This window comes from Acipenser ruthenus, chromosome 15 (assembly GCF_902713425.1).
Source record: "Acipenser ruthenus chromosome 15, fAciRut3.2 maternal haplotype, whole genome shotgun sequence".
NCBI lineage: Eukaryota > Metazoa > Chordata > Actinopteri > Acipenseriformes > Acipenseridae > Acipenser > Acipenser ruthenus.
In genome coordinates, this window is record NC_081203.1 from 15,882,926 (window position 1) to 15,904,126 (window position 21,201).

General features: G+C 44.0%; 1 protein-coding gene across 1 annotated transcript in view; it reads right to left on the minus strand.

Moving 5' to 3' along the window:
- Positions 1-20,999, minus strand: part of LOC117422092 (zinc finger protein 239-like) — a 57,344-nt gene extending 36,345 nt beyond the window's left edge. Inside the window, exon 1 of the mRNA XM_058987199.1 lies at positions 20,579-20,999. The gene's annotated coding sequence lies outside the window, so the exon portion shown is untranslated. The remainder of the gene's footprint in view (positions 1-20,578) is intronic.
- Between the last annotated feature and the right edge of the window lie 202 nt (positions 21,000-21,201).

The following is a 21,201-nucleotide window of genomic DNA, read 5'->3' on the forward strand; positions in this document are numbered from 1 at the left end:
TTAATAAAAAATAAAAAAAACATAAAAATTTCCTGCATTTCTCAAAGTTTGTATTTATCGATTTATTTTTTTCAACAAAAATCTGGCCCAATTCAAGCATGTAAAAAACGTACCTCCAGAAAACCCCAGACTTTACATCCTGCAGATACAGTTACGTGAATAACAGTCAGAGTGCAATCCGGGGCTGTCTGTTTCACACTGAAGCACTGACACAGGTTCACTTCACATGGTTTGCATTCACACAGAAGAGAGACCGATGAGCTGCTCTTTAGAAAAATCTCAAATATGAAGTTTTTGTGGAGGAGGCCCTAGTGTTCTGCAGTGTACTGACAACTGCGTCTGAGAGCCCTAAGGTGGACAGACCGTTCCGTTCAGAGGCCAGACCCACAGTTGGAGTCTGGTGCCAGAGGGTGCCTCTCACCTGAATGAGAAGATCCATACGTAGCGGAATCACCTGGGGCTGGGCTTGCAGGCAAAAGTTTGAAAACCAGATTCTCCTGGGCCATCTGGGGGCCACCAGGAGAACTGTTGCCTCGTCTCTCCTGACCTTCTCGAGGAAGGCGGGGAGCAGCGGTATCTGCGGGAATGCGTACAAGAGTGCACTGGGCCACTGGGCTAGGGCGTTGATGCCTAGTGGACCCGGGCATTGAAGGAGGGAGAACCACAGGGGGCAATGGGTTGTCTCTGCTGTGACAGTATATGATAGTATATGATTTATTTGATGATCATCCAGATGAGAATTGCCCTAGGCGTGTTTTTGTAGACAGAGGAACCCCGTTGTAAGTTTTTAACGAGACTGATTTGAGAAGCGGATACCATTTTAATAGACGGTCAATTGAAACCCTAACAAATATTTCACTTAGCGATCTATCTCCATCAAGTAACCGAAGCAATGCAATTCCAGCTTTGTTGCAGGTGATTTATTTTTTTTATTTGAGTATGTTACTGCAGTGTAGATCATACCATTAACATTATAAATATAATCACGGTGTGAATCTACGTTTAATTGTTAACAAGCAGCACCAAAAGCACAGCTTGAGAGAAATGAAGACTTCATCAGCAGAGGTAGAAACATACAAAGTAATACCAGCTCCATTGTAGTTTTGTGTTTGCTATCTACAGCGTTTTTTTTTCTAAGTACTTGTGATAGAAAGGCAATGATTCTTGGTGGTAAATCTCCCTCCCGACCTGTGAGGGCGCGAAGTAACGGGAACAGAGTGCTTGGAGAGTGCTTCCCTGGACTGCTTGGCCTGACACTTCGTTCCAAGGGTTAAAAGGAAGTCAGTCACTTAGAAAAGGGGCGGAGCTTCAGTACACTAACTCATCAACCCGGAAGGGAAATCATGTGGGGTCATGAGTGACGGTATAATTAGGGGACGAAGCGACGTAATCTTTTCCTTCGTTTTGGTTAATGAAAAGTGACCTGGAAGGACCAGTGATTTGTGTATCCGTATCGTGAGTGTTTGTTTGTTCTGTCTATTTGTTGCTTGTTATCACTAGACAGCTAACACGTTCCGGAGCTGTCGCCAAAGGCCAGCACAAACCTGGAACAGCACTGCACTTCTATCACAAATAATTGTATTTGCACTGCTGGCACTAATTCACGCACTAACAAACTTGTGTACGTGTTTTGTGTGGGTGTATAATAAAAACTGGACTATTATTTCGGGACAAACCCGGGGATTACAAATTAAGTAATACACGCTGCTGTATTACTTACCATAATTTATTGTTTACTGTTTGTTTTGCCGTGAGGCGCTGGACATAGAAATATCATTAAACAAACTTTGCACCTGGATTAGAATTGTCTGTCTGTTCATTGATCACCTGCACCCGCACACTATCAACCAGTTTGCCACATGTGGTGTCAGAACATGGGATTATGGGTCACGCAGCACTTTCAGCGCTGCTGGAGGCGCTGGACAGCAGATAAGAGGCTGCGGAGAGACGGAGAGAGGAGTGGTACACGGCATTGGTTGAGAAGGTCTGTCTGGCGATCTAGACCACAGTACCAACGGCACCTGTGATGATGGCCCTAAAGTCAAGGGCACTGAAAATGACATTTTCGATCTGTTGAGAGAGGGGTGGGAGGAGCACAAAGGCTCGTCCAAAAACGTAGTGTAGCATGTGTTCCTACTAAGAGATCGTCTGGATTTGGTCAGTCGTTTGGCCCAGGACAACCTCAAATCGGCTCAGCACCAACAACAGCAGCATTACAACAAAAATGCACTAATTCGAACCTTTCAACCAAGAGACAAGGTAATGTTGCTGCTTCCCTCCTCGGAACAGCTAACTCGGGAAAATGTGCATTTGCCAAAACAGAGACTCAATATTTGGGATTTTTAATGGAAAATGGAAGGGTGAAACCCGTTGTCACCAAAATCCAGGCTTTGGTAGACGCGGTGATCTCCAAAGAATCAGGTGAGGTCGCTACTGGGATTAGCCCACAGTGGTTAACCCTTTAGTTGACCACACCAAAAAGAGTGCGCCAAATTTAATTAAATGGTCAGTAAAGTGTTAGGGGGTGTTTGATACTGTTAAGCGAAGACTCTGCCAGGCCCCCACTATCATCACACCAGATTTCACCAAGAGATTCATCCTCCACACCGATGCTTCAGATGTGTGTTTGGGTGTGGTCTTACTCCAAAAGGTTAATGGAGTTAACACCCAATATTTTATATTAGTAACAAGATGATCCCTCGGGAGCGCAACTTCTCCGTAGTCAAAAAGGAGTGTTTGGCCATTAAATGGGCTACTCACTCTTCACGATACTACCTGCTGGGAGACTCATTTGATCTTGTCACAGACCACGGCCCACTCAAGTGGTTAAGCACAATGAAGGACAGCGATGCCCAGATAACTTGATGGTATCTGGCATTGCAGCCCTTCATGTATCACATGGTACATCGTGCAGGGAAAGACCACCAAAATGCAGATTAATTTTAGCCAGGAGGGGGGAGTAATGGGAAAGATAGATTCTGCTGAGTGTTCCTTTGGCTTCACTCTGAGGGGATATGTGACAGAAAGACAATGATTCTTGGTGGTAAATCTCCCTCCTGACCTGTGAGGGCGCTAACGGGAACAGAGTACCCTGGACTACTTGGCTTGACACTTCGATCTAAGTGTTAAAAGGAAGTCGTCATGTAGAAAAGAGATGGAGCTTCGGTACACTAACTCATCGACCCGGAAAGGAAATTATGTGGCAGTCGCGGATTGGAAGAGAGGCTGCAATTGTTTACCAAGGGGTCATGAGTGACGATATAAATAGGGGTCGAAGCAACGTAATCTATTCCTTCATTTTTGGTTTATTGTTTGGTTTGTTTTGCCGTCAGAATCTCGACATAAAAATATCATTAAACAAACTTTGCACCTGGATTATAAATTGTCTGTCTGTTCATTGATCACCTGCACACTATCAACCACTTTGCCACAGTACTAGATTAACAAAAATGTCTTTCCACAGATATTTCTTGGGATACACATCTAAAAGCAAATGGAACGATAGACAGATAAACAAATATTTTTTTAAATATACTTTATTAACAAATATCCCATTAAATACAATACACAAACATTACATAACATTCTGCAATATATACAATATAATATATACAATATATATATATATATATATATATATATATATATATATATATATATATATATATATATTTACTTAAGTAATCAATGAGAGCCTAACCACTGTACAATAATTAAACAGGTCAGTTTAATCATACTTTTAAATATAATTATAACATTACATTTAATAGAAAATTATGAACTTATACAGTGCCACTCAAGGACATTTGCCTTTTTGTTCCTTAGCCACTCCAGTGTAGCTTTGGCTGTGTGCTTTGGGTCGTTGTCATGCTGAAAGGTGAACTTCTGTCCCAGTTTCAGCTTTCTTGCAGAGGGCAGCAGGTTTTCCTCAAGGACTTCTCTCTACTTTGCTCCATTCATTTTCCCTTCTATCCTGACAAGTGCCCCAGTCTCTGCCAATGAGAAACATCCCCATAACATCCCCATAAATGTCTTTATCTTAATGCTAGAAGTCTCAGAAACAAAATGTTAGAACTTGAAGCTACTGCACTAACAAGTTACAGAAACTTGGTTGTCTGAGAGTGATGGAGACGAATATAATATTAGTGGGTACACACTGTATAGGAAAGACAGGCAGGACAGAAGAGGCGGAGGGGTAGCACTATACGTAAGAAATAGTCTTGAAGCCCAGATGTTACATCTGGATGAAGAAAACAACACCGAATCAATATGGGTCAGAATAATGGACAAAAATTCAGAGGGCATAATAATAGGAGCATGCTATAGACCACCAAATTCAGAAGCTGAGCAAAATAATCTGTTATACAATGACATCAGAAATGTGTGTAGAAAAGGAGAAGCCATACTAATGGGGGATTTCAACTTCCCCTGTATAAAATGGGAGAACCCGGTGGGGAGCATGACGGACGAAATTGAAATGGTGGAAATGACAAATGACTGCTTCCTAACGCAATTTGTCAAGGCACCGACTAGAGGGGAGGCATGCCTTTATTTAGTCTTTTCAAATAACGAAGACAGAATAACTAAAACAGAGGTCAGAGAGTCATTAGCAAACTCAGACCACAACATGGTCTCATTTGAAGTATTTTTTAAAACCCCAAAAGTAATGACTAAAGCTAAGGTTTACAATTTTAGAAAAGCAAACTATGAAGGTATGAAACAGAGACTAAAAGAAGTAGATTGGAGTAAAATAGAGAAAACATCCACAGAAAAAGGATGGCTGTTTTTTAAAAATGTAGTACTAGAGGCGCAAAACAATTACATCCCAAAAGTAGACAAATCTAAATCCAAAACAAAATGGCCAAAATGGTTTAACCCTTTGCGGTCCTATGTCGGACCTGGTCAGATACTGCAATTATTCCTATCCGGTCCGACATCATCAAAGAAACGCAAAAAACGGGTTTTTAGTCGTTTTTTCTTGTGAAAAAGCAGAGAAAACCATTCAATGGCCGAGTGGGAGCGACAGGAGCCGAGACAAGCCGAAAAAAAAGGGTGAATCATGAATAGTCATACTTGCCCCTGGGATCAGATAGGGGCGGCCATAAGGAAACAAGCTGCCTGTGACTGCATCAGCGCTCAGAGAATATCACAGACATTTGCAGAGCTTTTTTCAGATGTTATAGTAATAAAATAATGACTTGGATCGCATTATTGAGGCGTTTGGTGATAAAACGAGTGATCAGGAGATGATTGATCGGTATGTACGACTATTATTATTATTTATTTCTTAGCGTATGTGAAAGCTATAGCGAACGAAAGGGCGGGGCGGGGCTGGAGATGCCTAGTGAGTGCTTTGTTGATATGCAGGGCCTTTTAAACCCGTTTGACTGTGGAAAAAAATACTTTTAAACAGCGCGTCTAAAATTAACTGCGAGTGTGAAAATTGGACCTGACGTGCCTGACACGCACTTAATAAATGGACTGCAGGGGGTTAAGTTTATTGGGCTAGGGTGGGGAGATACAAATTAGTTGCTTATATGAGAGCAGAGGGCCAGAGGCTAGGTCAGGGTCGGGCAAGCAGGTTCATAACAGGAGGTCAGGGGCCAGGAGTATCAGTAGTCTGGGCTAGGGAGAAGAGATGCTTTTTGAGGGAGGAGCGGAAACTACATACTGTGGGTGACTGTTTTATTATAAGCGGGAGTCTATTCCAATGAAGGGGAGAAAGAAGGGAAAAGGAATGGAAACGGGATTGGGCACAGGGCGAGGGTGGGACCGAGAGGGACAATAGGGATTGGAATCACAGGGGGAACATAGTAGGTGATCAGTGCAGCCAGATAAGGTGGGGCAAGACCATGGAGAGATTGTACACAAGGGTAAGGCATTCGAACAGGCAACGATAATAGACAAGGAGCCAGTGTAGCTGGAGGAGGAGCGGGGAGGGAAGGAAGGCGTGGGAGAGGTTGAATATGATACGGGCAGAGGCGTTTTGAATTTGTTGTAATGGTGTAAAGGTATAGGAGGGGAGGCCAGGGAGGACGGGGTTACAGTAGTCAAGGCGGGTGAAAATGAGAGGAGTGGGTGGGGGAAAAGAGGGGGAGGGGAAGAAAAGGATTTCAGTTTTTGATGGGTTGATGAGGTATCGGCGTGCCATCCAAGATTGGATAGCAACCAAGCGAGCTGATATACGAGCGGCAAGGTCGGGGGTAAATGAGGGGAATGAAAAGAAAAGCTGGGTGTTATCAGCAAAGAAATGATGGAGGACGTTAAATGAGGAAATAAGAGCTTCAAGGGGTGAGATGTACAGGGAGAATAGCAAGGGTCAGAAGACTGTTGAAAGCAACAGCAGATGTGCGTGCAGATAGGTATGACAATAGCCAGCCAAGGGGTGTCCCAGAGATGCTGAGGTTTAGAAAGAGTGGAGAGAAGGATGGGGTGATCGACTGTGTCAAAGGCAGAGGAAAGACCAAGGAGAATGAGAATTGAGGAGAGGCCAGCATGGGAGGAGTTAGCCAGATGATTCTGGACAGTGAGGAGGAGGGCAGTTTCAGTGGAATGGGAAGGACGGAACGCAGATTTAAATCGATGGTAGAGGGAATTGGCGGATATGTAGTGTGATAGATGCAAGTGGACTAGACGCTCAAGGAGCTTAGAAAAATATGGGAGAAGAGATTCGGCGGTAATTAGCAGGGCAGGCAGGGTCGAGAGAGGGTTTTTTTTTTAAACAGAGGGGTGATGAGAGATCACTAGCAGTGAGGGTTGGAAGGGATGGAGATTGGGATGAGGGAGGAGGACAGAGTAGCTTATTGAGGGTTGAGAAGAGCTGTCGGGGATGGGGGCCCAGAGCAGGTTAGGAAAAAAAAGGGCAGCAGTGTGGAAAAAAGGGCAGCAGTGTGGAGTAGTGGTTAGGGCTCTGGACTCTTGACCGGAGGGTTGTGGGTTCAATCCCCAGTAGGGGACACTGCTGTTGTACCCTTGAGCAAGGTACTTTACCTAGATTGCTCCAGTAAAAACCCAATTGTATAAATGGGTAATTGTATGTAAAAATAATGTGATATCTGTATAATGTGAAATCATGTATAATGTGATATCTTGTAACAATTGTAAGTCGCCCTGGATAAGGGAGTCTGCTAAGAAATAAATAATAATAATAATAATAATAATAATAATAATAATAATAATAATAATAATAATAATAATAATAGGAAGTAATTGCATGTGGCTAGTTCCAGAGCTGAGCGGAAACTGAAGAGAAGGAAGTGGTAGGCTTGGAGTTTCAAAAGGTGAGGGGGAGGACTTCCAGAGTCGCTCAGCCCGACGCAAAGAACGTCGGTCCGTTTTAAGGGAAGGGGTAAGCCATGGTTGAGGAGGCCTATATGAAGGAGAATGCGGACGTGGGGGTGCTAGGGAGTTGAGAGAAGAGGATAGCACAGTAGATAGGGTGGCAGAGGCTGTCTGGGTGAAAGGAGGATGGGGGAAGCAATGAAGAAGAGAGAGATCAGGGAACCAGTGTCTAGGGTACAGAGATTACGGCAGAGGATAGGGAGAGAGGGTGAGGGGGTGGAGGGAAGAGGGAGGGGTAGGGAGAGGAAAAATGGTCAGAGGGAGGTTGAGGGGCAGTTATAATGGAAAATGATGCCTTACAACTGGAGAGGAAGATGAGGTCAAGGGTATTACCAGATGTGCGAGTAGGGGGAGGGAGGGTAGAAGCAGGAGGTTAAACAAGTTGGTGAGGTGGAGAAGGGCAGAAGCAATGGAGGAACAATGTAGGTGGAGGCTGAAATCACCTAGGAGAATGAAAGGGTGGGGGAGAGTGAGGAGGGAGGAGAGGAGGCAGTCAAGATGGTCAAAGAATGAGTAGGGGGCAGGGCGGGGGGGATGATAGATGACAAGGAAGGTAGTGCGATGAGGGGAGGTAAAGGAGGTAAGATGGTACTCAAAAGAAGGGAAGGTGGTAGTTATTGCGGGAGGAGAGGCAGGGGTCCAGGAGAAGGGTGTAAGTAGGGCAGTACCACTGCCTTTACCAACTGGGCAGGGGGTATGGGAGAAAGTAGTGACTGAAGAGGCGAGGGCAGCGGGTGTGGCTGTATTATGATCCATGTTTCGGTGAGCGCAAGGACGTCAAGGTGGAGGGAGAGGAAAGCATCTAAGGTGGCTGCGGACTTGTTGCAAATAGAACATGCGTTCCAGAGGCCTAATTTGATTGGCAAATGAGTTCAGAGATTGGGGAGGTCAGGTGCTGACGAGGGAGGGGAGGTTTTTACTGAAAGGGGAGGTAAATCAGGTTGGAAGGAATGGAGCGACAGAGGTTCATTACTTTGCAGTAGGGAGAGATTGGAAGGAGGGGGATGTGAAATGTAAGGCAGGTGCTGGGAGGCATGGAGGAGTTTAGAGTAGGGACCAGGGAGGAATGGTGATCAGAGTGGCTCAAGGTGCCAGGGGTAAGGAGAAGATGGACGAGGAGTATAATGGTAAAGTGAGGATGCGTAGTATGGGGGGTACAGTGTGGGGAGAGGAAGGGGAGGGGGGGTGGAGTAGGGTAGGGACATTAGAGTGAAGGACTTGCTCTCATAGAGCCTGAGGAGTTGGTGAAATCCTAAATGCTCTCACCTACACAGAAAACAGGGGTGGAGGAGGGAACACCTAAGGGATGGGAGGGTGGGAAGAGAAGGGTTAAGACAAACACTCCAGGGTTCGACATTAACCATGGCACGGCGGCCCGGGGCCGGTAGAGATCGCAGTTGGTCCTGACCACTGGCCCAACTGGGCCGGTTACATTTAACTAGTATAATATATATAGTAATCATAGCTTCCGTTTCATGAATCCAGGGCCAGTGTGCCATAAAGCTGAAAACTAATTTACAAACCATTTTTTTAAAACATAACTACGAACTAATCCTAACTTTTCTTAATCCTTAACATACTGCACATCATATTTGTTGTACAGTCAGAATCTGAGACTACGTATCTAAGTGCTGTGTTAGTGGTACTCATTCTCACGACATGGCAAATCTTTTACAAAACCGGGTTTTCTACAACGAAGCAACCAATAAACCAAAAGGAAATTGCTGGAATCAATAAATCATAAATAAAGTAATTATGAAAAAGAAAAAAATGACGCTGAACATTTAGAGTGGAGGCTTCATATGGTTTCAGTATGACAGTGTAATGTTCTGCCTTGTTTGGCGTCCGTTTCCCAGACTTGCAGATAAAACAGCAGCTTTATTTGTTGTGAATTCAACATTTCATTGACATCATATCCAGTCTCACAGTAAGATGTCCCGATGGATACCAGATACGTGAGCGAACTGTCTAAATTTGGGATCCGATGTGTTCAGGTCAAAAATTCCATTAATAATCTTTACAGGACTCGTTGGTGTCACTCAGCAAGATTGGCGCCGACTAGGGGGAGGCTACACAAGCGACAACACTCTGAGAATGATTGTTATTATTTAAAAAAATATCCTTTCCATCTTGCCTTTTCTTAAATAACAACGGGTTTTAGACTGACAAACACTTAAAGCGTCAGTATTAAAAAAAAATAAGATGCGTTTGCTTCTACTAGTAGCTAATGTATACGATTTTTTTTGTGTACTCGAATATGTAATATGCTATTTCAATATTTTTTTTTTATTTTTGTGTAATTGTGTATTCGACTACACTGACCCATCCCTAATTAGGATTATTATAATTCAGTTTTAGCGTTGCTGTCACCATGGTAACAGCTCGGTGGCAGGTTTGCTTGTGAAAAAATGAGTATCACTTGCACACATACATTTTCAAATCCTGAATACAGTATTTACATTTTCTGACAAGCACACACGTGTGCATATTAAATGGCTGAAGTGACATATACAGAAAGGCTTCGTTTAGCCACTTTCTTTTGAGACGTGGGCATTCTTTGGTTACCATAAACATACTCAAAATAAAAACCATCATGAAAAAATATATAAATATATTGGGCCAGATAAAATTGCATCCGGGCCAGTAAAAACACTAGCTCAGTGGCCCAAGGGGCCAGTAGTTAAAAATCTAAATGTAGAGCCCTGCACTCACATGGAGCTTGGGAATTACCTATAGGGTCTTGTGACAGGAATGACGAGCGGTGACGTCAGGCAGAAGCAGGAAGGGAAAATAAAACTGACACCGGGGAAGTACTGCAGTTCAAAAAGGCTTGCGCCGTTTTAATTCAAAAATAAATAAAATATTTAAACAAAAATAAACACTTGCTCGCAGAGCAAAAACAAAACGTTTAACAAAAACAAATCACGAACACAAAATAAACTGATCCCAGGTCAGGCTGGGCAGTTGCTGTCACTGTTCCTGGAATCTTTTTAAATCACGTTTCGTTTAGTTTCGTTTCTCTCCACTCTCGCTCCTCACTAACACCCAACCGGAACATGGAGAGCTGCAGGCTTTTTATATTCAGGTGACCATCTCCCGATTAGCAACAAATTAAATCACTTAATTAATTCGGGAGATGGCCACCTTCTGCACGAGTTTAATTACTACTGTGGATGGGACTACCCAGCCACGCTACAGAACAAATCAGCTACGCCGTCAAAATACAAACAATAACAAAACATACGGCGCTCGCCGTCATATAAATACAACTAAATCACAATAAACAAAAACAATAATCTGCACAGGGGCAGAGGGGACTCCGTTCTAAACTAAAATAAACAAATTAATGTACAGGGCACCTCGCCCTGTTACATATCCCCCCCCCCCCCCCCTTGTGCAATGCACACTTGGCCCCAACGGCCACCTCCCCCCTCAGTCTGAAAGTCCCGGAAGAGGGGGAAGCAAGTTGCTCCTGGGGGGTGGCCATGGTGGAATCTCTGGCACCCCCCAATTCTTCGTTGCCGGCAGCTCCCTCTTCCGGGGCTCCTGCCACACTCTATCCTGCCACGAAAGTGCGGCAGGGGGAGCTGGTTTCCTGATCTCCCCCCCCTTCTTCATGGCCGGCAGTTCCCCTCCGTGGGGCTCCGACCACATGATCTCCGGCCGTGAAAGTGCGGCTGGGGTAGCTGGTCTCCTGACCTTCCGCCCCTTCTTCATGGCCGGCAGTTCCCCTCCGTGGGGCTCCGACCACACAATCTCCTGCCGCATAAGTGCGGCTGGGGGAGCTGGTCTCCTGACCTCTCCCCCTTTCTTCATGGCCGTCAGTTCCCTTCCGTGGGGCTCCGGCCATAGTGTAGTGACCCCAGGCGAAGCAGGATCCCTGGTGACCCCAGGCGAAGCAGGACCCTCGACGACCCCAGGCAAAGCAGGATCCTCGGCGACCCCAGGCGAAGCAGGACCCTCGGCGACCTCAGGCGAAGCAGGATCCCTGGCGACCCCAGGCGACGGCAGCAGCAGCGGACCCTCGGGAGGCGACGGCAGCAGCAACGGACCCTCGGGAGGCGACGGCAGCAGCAGCGGACCCTCGGGAGGCGACGGCAGCAGAAGCGGACCCTCGGGAGGCGACGGCAGCAGAAGCGGACCCTCGGGAGGCGAGCCCCTGGCCATGGAGGCGGCAGCGGGAGCTCCACTTCTCCCTCGTAACCTGTATCCTGTGGGGAACAAAAGGCAGCCCCAGGCGATGCGGAGCAACAGGCAGCTCCAGGCGATGCGGAGCAACAGGCAGGCCCAGGCGATGCGGAGCACCAGGCAGCCCCAGGCGATGCGGAGCACCAGGCAGCCCCAGGCAATCCAGGCGTGGCATCCCTGGGCGGTGCGAGGCTGGCATCCTTGGGTGGTGCGAGGCTGGCATCCTTGGGCGGTGCGAGGCTGGCATCCCCGGGCCTGCAGAGCTGAATGTAGACACAGACCCCCTGTAACAGGCATCTGGGACCCTCGCCTGAGACAGCCACAGCTGCTGCATGCTACCACCAAGCCTGCCAGGCTTCTGCACAGGACTTGCCCCAGAAAGTCAGAGATCTGCAATAGCATACACAAAACCAGGCGTAGCTCCAAAGCTAGTGGTTCAGGAAGGGACAGATTGCACCGTGCCATCCAGGTAGGCCGTCAAGAGACCTCCTGTGTTGGCCAGGCACGTTACTTGTGCTTCAGCTGCGTACGGCTTCTGTGATCTTGCATTGGCCGTTAGGGCATACAGGATCTTTAGACAGGCCTCCCACTGGGGTGTCTCGCACCAAGGCCGCTATGGTGGAATCCACCGGCAGAAACCGTGCTAGCCCCATCTCCTCTGCACCATCCAAGGAGGCCAGTGAGGCCGCGCTCTTAGATACACTGGGCTCCGAGGTCAGGTGGTGCCAGGAGGCCTAGACCTCCTCCAGAAAATCAGGGAACACCAGAAAAGGCTGGGGGTTCGAAGCTTGCTCTGGTCTGAACACCGGCGTCGTTCATGCACTGCCTTCCAGGGAACCTGAAGGAAGCTGGAGGCTTGCTCCATGAGCGCCTAAACTGAGCTTGAGGGAGGGGCCATGTCAGTCTCTGAAGCAACTTCAGAGGTGGGGCCCACCTCCTGTGTCATCTCTTGGACCTCTGGTTCTGGACACCCTATTAAGTCTCCATCCCAGGATGCCTCGATGGATATGGCATGGTGTTCCTCCACGATCTTCGCCCCGTTTCTCTCTGAGACGACCAGGGCGACCGCCAGTGAAGGCAGGGTCGGTTCCAAGACAAGTGCCAGAGGAAAGGTGTAGGATCAATAGCTTGCTGCCTGACCAGATACTCCAGTACCTGAGCCATCTGGCTCTTCAGGTCTGAAATGTCCTTTGCCTGAAGCTCGAGGGGCTGGAGCCTGTTTGTCTGGGCTGACCGTGGAGGTCTCACCTGTGAACTGTGCCAGCAAATGGGACAGAATGTACTATCTGCTAAGGCAGAACAGGTGTGCTGCCTGCCCAAATACCAGACACACAAAGTGCGTTTGTCTTGTGGGACAAGGGTGAAAGCCCGACATTATAGGCGTGACGGTGGTCGAGGCAGAGATACAAACGCCTGTGAGGCTCTAGAGCACTGAGGCACCGTGTGGTGCAGTAGGTGTAGAGGCTCTGAGGCACTGAGGGTGTCGAGGCTGAGACACTGGGGCGACGAAGCACCAAGTACTGAGGGCTTCAAGCATCAAGGGTACTGAGCTGTGTGTCTAGTCTGGGCTGCTTGCAGTCACACAACCAGGAACAGCGCGTAGCTTGCAACGGTGTGGAGCGTAGCCTATAGACAGTTGCAGTCTGGTCTGCGTGCAGTCACACAGCCAGTGCAGCGCGAAGCTTACAGCAGAGTAGAGCAGACCTCAGATGGTGCCGTCTGGATCGCGTGCAGGACGTAACTTGCAGCAGGGAGGCACAGCCTACAGACGTGGGAAAAAGAGAGACAGAGAGAAAGAAAGGACCTACATACTGCTTTTTTGGGTGAGTGGTTTGAATGTGCGTGGGGTTACTCAACAGTAGGACCAGGTAATACCAGGCCTAATGGAGGGAGCACACGTTTGTTGTTGTTTCTTATTTATTTTTTTAACTGCAAGGCAGTAACACACACAGACACTCAACAGCAAGCTGGAGTGTAAAGGTTTTTCTGTGAGCAGTAATAAATAGCAATCGAACAACCTCTAGGGGCAGACTAGGCCGTGCACAGCGAGTGTGCGTGCCAAGGCGGCCCAGAGTACTCCGCTCAACAGTGAGTGCAGCAGAGCTGGGACTCGCTGAAGGAAAACTCTCTGCAAGGCAGCAAGCTGCAAGGTTAGTAAAGGCAGACTTCAGTCGCTATGCAATGTAGGCTGTTAAATACTTCTTTTAAAACGGAGCGCTGTTGTGCAGCGTTTAGATCAGGCTTCAGCTGCCGAGTTCTGAGTCCAGGGAAGTGGCAAGCCGATTTCCAGCAATAAAATTGCCAAGGAACTCACAGAAAACTCAGAGTGAAGGGCTCTTAAAAAGAGACAATGAATAACTGGAAAGAAGTTAGTGTATACCCACCTTACTTACATGGTTGTGAGAGGCAAAAGAGAATGAGTTCTCTGCGTAGTAACTATTTAATACCTTGATGGACGGGACCGAGGACGTCACTCCACGGAGGGGTATCGGCAGCTTTAATATAAAATGCTCAGTGAATACCTGACCTGTGGCAGGCATATCCCAAAAGTATTGGTTTGTGGTCGTCTTCGAATTGAAAAGGAAAAGAAATACGCTGTGTTTGTTTTATTAAACAGTGGCATTAGTTAGCCATGTGTGTTTATATATAACAAGGTAGTGATAATCTATTATAAATAGAAAACAGATAAATTAATGCACCTCAAGACTATTTCTCTTAATTGTACTGATAAAGAAAGATTTTACTTGGACCATGGTAACGTTATAGCTAGCTATTTGCTCTTGTTTTTTTGTAGTCAGAATTGATAAAGTAATAATTATTATCTACCTATTATGTGTTCATTTTTAGCGTGGGTGAAACCAGGGTTAACATCATAACAAAAGAATCTCCACAACAGATTAAATTAGCATTTTATAGCCACTGAATAAACTTAATATCCTGTTAGGTCATTGATTGTCATCTTATAAAATCGTAATGTTTTTAAGAGTTACCTAATTTTACTTTTGGTCTATAAAATAAACTAAATTACCTTTAAATTGTATCCATGTTGTTCAGTAGTACTGTAGGTATTTGTACGCCACTGTCCAATACGATTTGCATTATGGGGCGGTACAAACCTCAGTCATCTATCGTGACGCTCTATTAGCAATGGTTTCCCCGCTTTATGAAAGATACTAATAATGTACATGTTAAAAAAAAATAATACCAGTAAATATGTATGTGTTCACTCAGGGTCGGTCATATACTGCTTTCATTGAGTTTTGGGCAGCAAAATGCTACCAAATATACATTAACTTCAAGGCTTCATATACAGTCTATATGAAAATCACTACACAACATTTTCAAGAAGTTGGGTATTGCAGACCTGTCAACTCCCGTGTTCACCGGGAGTCTCTCGTATTTTGGACCCTTCTGGACATCTCCCGGGACAGTTTTTCTCCCGTATTTTGCTCAAAATTTTAACTACTGTTAAACCCCCTCATGTCAGCATACCTTTAGGCTGCAAAATTCATGTCCGGTGTGTGGTTACTGCAATCCCCGTCTGTACGGAAGGGTTTAGGACCCAGGGGAGCCCTGTGGCAGGCATGCATTCAGTGCGAAAGGTAAGTTCACATACTTAGCCACGCACTATCAAAGTTGCCAAGTCTGCTTATAATAAGCGGAATTGGGCTTGTTTTTATTGAGTCGCAGGTTGTTTTTTTTTGTAATAGGTGATGTGACTTTGTTAATACTGTCACTTGTGATGTACCACAGGGATCAGTATTAGGTCCTCTGCTATTCCGAATCTACATTAATGATTTAGATTCTGGTATAGTAAGCAAACTTGTTAAATTTGCAGATGACACAAAAATAGGAGGAGTGGCAAACACTCTTGCAGCAGCAAAGGTCATTCAAAATGATCTAGACAGCATTCAGAACTAGGCAGACATATGGCAAATGTAACACTAGAACTGCCACGGTAGTCATTTTGACAGTTTTCACTTTTAAAATTTAAATTACTCTGTGTGTGTTAAAGATCCGTGGTTGTCTGTTCTTGACTTTTCCTAAATACATGTATTACGACGTTTGAAAGTCAGAATCGCAAAAATAAAAGTTATGAGCACTTCTACCTAGAACTGCCAAAAGTAGTCATTCTGACAGCTTGTTACAATACATGCTTTTTATTATTATTATTATTATTATTATTATTATTATTATTTATTTCTTAGCAGACGCCCTTATCCAGGGCGACTTACAATCGTAAGCAAATACATTAAGTGTTACAATACAAGTAATACAATAAGAGTAATACAACAATAGTGTTATTGTTAGTATAACCGACAATACGCTATTTTTTATATGAATGCAAGCCAGTTTGTTTTCTCTACCTCCACTGAGTTTCAGCAGTATGTATTTGAATAGAATATTGCTCTTGACGTCTAGAGGTGTGTTATTCAAATCTCTATTGTAATCCTATCAATTCCTTGGAGAACTGCCATCTGGCTGTCTACGTGAGCATATGTAGTCTGCCGTCTTATAATATTACAAGAATTTTTCGAGAAATCATTTTATTTTTGCATTTTGATTTGAGAGCAACTACAGATATATTTGCCTTGGCATCAGAAATTTGGAATGACTTCATTGAAAACAGCATTGCCTGTTTCAAGCTAAACATAAAACATTACATAAACAAGCAGCTGTTTCCGACAAAAGCACGGTGTCACTGGACAAGCAGACCTGTCAAATTTGGGATGAAGTTTTGGCTGGCAGCGGACCCTACCCCTACCTGTGCAAAGATGAAACTCGTCCCGCTGGTCAGAGACTGGGTGACCATGTGTTAGGCTGATGTAACCGTGCTTAGGAAAAGAGATGAATGTTACCAATATATTTTTTTTTTATTTTATCGTAATTAGAAAAACAATTGAAGAAAAAAAAAAACAGCCTGGTTGCAACAGTAAACAAAAAAGAAGAGCGTTTCCACCATCTGCGCAAAACTTAATACTCTGTGACAGCAATCACCGGTGTCCAGGTGCTGTATTTTACAATGTACTGGACATGGCAGCCATCAATTCCTTAGTTTTGTACAATGAATGCACCTGGGAAAATATCAGTAGGAGATATCTCTTATGACGCTAGCCACGGAACTTTGGCAGAAACATTTCGATCAGAAAAAGCGGCAGGGAAACGTAGCTCAACCTGGATACAGTGCTCAGCCATAAGTGACACACGCAACAGAAAACAATGCCAGGTAACTAAATGCAGTAAAAATAAAACTTCTGATATCTGTGCCCAGTGTGAAAGAGCAGTATGTGGTAAATGCACACAAGTTAATAAGCGTTACATCTGTGTGGATTGTGCTAATATGGGGGCTACTTTGAAGTATGATTCCCTGAATGCACAGCAGTGTGGAGTAGTAGACACTGCTGCTGTACCCTTGAGCAAGGTACTTCACCTAGATTGCTCCAGTAAAAACCCAACTGTATAAATGGGTAATTGTATGTAAAAAATAATGTGATCTCTTGTAACAATTGTAAGTGGCCCTGGATAAGGGCGTCTGCTAAGAAATAAATAATAAATAATAATAATGCACATTCTGTTACACAATGGGAACTGAGTTATTTTCTTTATGTTATTTTTTATAAATAATTATTTCGATTTTACAATTGTGTATGTATGCCTACATTTAAGCAGTTTACAGCTGGTTAGACAATATTTTCTTTTGAAATGTTTATTTTATTATTATTATTATTTTTATTATTATTATTATTATTTATTTCTTAGCAGACACCCTTATCCAGGGCGACTAGTATTCACCCCCTTGAGTCAATATTTGGTAGAGGCACCTTTGGCAGCAATTACAGCCATGAGTCTATTTGGATAACTCTCTACCAGCTTTGCACATCTGGACACTGCAATTTTTGCCCATTCTTTGGTGAACAGCAATTTTCAACTCTTTCTACATATTCTCAATTGGATGGAGGTCCTTTTTGTTTTTAAGCCACTCCAGTTGGCTTTGGCTGTATATTTGGGGTCATTGTCCTGCTGGAAGATGAATCTTCTCCCAAGTCCCAGGTCTCTTGCAGACTTCAGCAGGTTTTCCTCCAGGATTTCTCTGTACTTTGCTGCATCTATTTTGCCCTCTATCTTCACAAGCTTTCCAGGCCCTGACGCAGAGAAGCATCCCCATAGCATGATGCTGCCACCACCATGCTTCACGGTAGGGATGGTGTTCTCAGGATGATGTGCGGTGTTAGGCTTGCGCCAAACATAGCGCTTAGTGTTGAGACCAAAAAGCTCTATTTTGGTCTCATCAGACCATAGAATCTTCTTCCACTTGGTCTCAGAGTCTCCCACATGCCTTCTGGCAAACTCTAGCCGAGTTTTTTTCAACAATGGCTTTCTTTTTGCCACTCTCCCATAAAGGCCAGTTTTGTGAAGCACCCGGGCTATTGTTGCCGTATGCACAGTGTTTCCCAGCTCAGCCGTGGAAGACTGTAACTCCTTTAGAGTTGCCATAGGCCGCTTGGTGGCCTCCCTGACTAGTGCCCTTCTCGTCCGGTTTTTGAGGACAGCTTGTTCTAGACAGATTGTGCCATATTCTCTCCATTTCTTAATAATGGACTTTACTGTGCTCCGGGGGATATTCAATGCCTTGGAAATGTTCTTATATCCTACCCCTGATTGGTGCTTTTGAAGAACCTTATTCTGAATTTGCTTTGAATGTTCCTTCGTCTTCATGATGTAGTTTTTGTTAGGAAATGTACTAACCGACTGTGGGACCTCCCAGAGACAGGTGTACTTAACCTGGAATCTTATCATGTGAAACACCTTAATTGCACACAGGTGGATTCCATTCAACTAATTATGTGACTTCTAAAGATAATTGGTTGCACTAGAGCTTATTTAGGTGTGTCATAGCAAACGGGGTAAATACTTATGCAATCAATTATTTTCTGTTTTATATTTGTAATTAATTTAGAACAATCTGTAGATTTTATTTTTCACTTTGACATTATGGACTTTTTTTGTGTTGATCAGTGGCAAAATCTCCTAATTCAATCCATTTTGATTCCATGTTGTAACAATAAAATGTGGAAAAGTCCAAGGGGGGTGAATACTTTTGAGAGCCACTGTACATGCACTAATTTTGAAAAGAAAGCCTTTTATGTTTATTTTTTTCATTTAAATACGATGTTTCTGCTATGCAAATGTTAGCTATGATGTTCATAAATAAAACCTTTGAGTTGTATCTGATAGATTGTGTTTCATTTTCATATCGAAGCTGTTTAAAATGTACCCGTCAAAATGACCACCGCTGGCGGTTCTAGGTAGTAGCATAAACCCGGCGGTTCTAGTGTTAATAGAGAAAAGTGTAAGATACTGCACGCAGGCAATGTATTTTTCTTTACGACTGTAAGTCGTCCCGGAAAAGGGCGTCTGCTAAGAAATATAATAATAAATAATAATAATAATAAATAAAAATGTGCATTATAAATATCATATGGGAGATACTGAAATTGAAGATGGAATCTATGAAAAAGACCTAGGAGTTCATGTTGACTCAGAAATGTCTTCATCTAGACAATGTGGGGAAGCTATAAAAAAGGCCAACAAGATGCTCGGATATATTGTGAAAAGTGTTGAATTTAAATCAAGGGAAGTAATGTTAACACTTTACAATGCATTAGTAAGACCTCACCTAGAATATTGTATTCAGTTCTGGTCACCTCGTTACAAAAAGGATATTGCTGCTCTAGAAAGAGTGCAAAGAAGAGCAACCAGAATTATCCCAGGTTTAAAAGGCATGTCGTATGCAGACAGGCTCAAAGAATTGAATCTGTTCAGTCTTGAACAAAGTAGACTACGCGGTGATCTGATTCAAGCATTCAAAATTCTAAAAGGTTTGACAATGTCGACCCAGGGGACTTTTTTGACTTGAAAAAAGAAACAAAGACCAGGAGTCACAAATGGAGATTAGATAAAGGGGCATTCAGAACAGAAAATAGGAGGCACTTTTTTACACAGAGAATTGTGAGGGTCTGGAACCAACTCCCCAGTAATGTTGTTGAAGCTGACACCCTGGGATCCTTCAAGAAGCTGCTTGATGAGATTCTGAGATCAATAAGCTACTAACAACCAAACAAGCAAGATGGGCCGAATGGCCTCTTCTCGTTTGTAAACTTTCTTATGTTCTTAAAAATGGTTGTAGTAGTTTTGGTGATTGATATGTCAATGTATATGCACGTCATTAGAAACAAAATATGGAATTTGTATAAACAAGGTATTTTTGTCACTTGTAGCGAATACGAACATCTGATTTCTGTATCCGAATACATGTCTAAAAATATAAAATATTTGTCCCAGCACTAATTTAATTGAAGAAATATTGAATATGAAGTACTGGCCCACACTGTACTCTGACTGATGTGTAACACGGAGGCCAATGTCTATACCTTTTTATGATCTCACTCAGGTCCTGTTATTGCTGCATTGATAAATCTGGATCCAGTAAATCACTCTGATTGCAATAACTCAGGTCCTGTTATTGCTGCATTGATAAATCTGGATCCAGTAAATCACTCTGATTGCAATAACTCAGGTCCTGTTATTGCTGCATTGATAAATCTGGATCCAGCACTCTTCAGATCAAATTGCCAGCCACAGACACACCGCAGCTCCTGAACATGTTGCAGTGAAAGAAGCACAGACTACACATACATAAACACATTGCATACAGTATTTGCGGAATGATGGCACACCATGAAAAGGTTAGGGTACTGTAACAAAAGTGATAATAAAATTAGATTCGAAGTTACTAACATTCCAGTTTCAACAAACTGTTAAACAAACAACGTATGCTTTAGTGAAACGGAGAGGAGCGCTGAAGATTAAACTGGAAGAATGCACTTAATACTCACATCTTTCTGGAGAATATCACTGAATATGACAGAAAGACATGTTTGGCAGCCGGGAATATCGCACAGGCTAAAGTGGACGAATGTAGTAAACAAACATTATGTGTTGAATAAAATTGAATATTATTGTAGATAGCGTCTGTGTTATTGCTTACCTCGATTAACGATGAAGAACAGGGTCGCAAATGGTAGCGTTTTTCTTTCACGTCGGTTTTAAAAGTAGTTATCCTTTGATACATTTATAAAAGTTGTATCCACAAATAGCGCTCACATTACTGCACTACCGTACAAGCAACCCATTCTGTGTGCGTAGCTCAGAGCAGCGCAAAACCCGCCTACTCTCGCCTCTCGTTGGCTGCGGCGTTTCAAACCCGCCTACTCTCGCCTCTTATTGGCTAAAGCTTCTCAAACTGCCGGCTTTGTCTGTGAGGGGTACTGGTCTTTCTTTTTATCAGGAAGCCACTAAAACAAAGCAGAAATGCTCGGGGCAGCGTCGTCAAATATAAATAAATCGCACTTGTAAACAAACTATTTTAAGCTTATAGGCGTTTTTGGTTGTTTAACTAATTTGTAACTGTACCGTATTTGAGTTTTAAATACACGGAGAAGAAGCGGAAGCCGTCGTGACGTGACACTGGATGCCTTTTGTATCATATATGGGCGGGGCCAAGACAGGGGCGAGTGCCTGGAGCCCAGAAAGGATATTCTTGCTCAGATTGCATAGGGGAATACAGTAGCAAGGAATACATTGTGCAGGTATATTGCAAAGACACGTGGG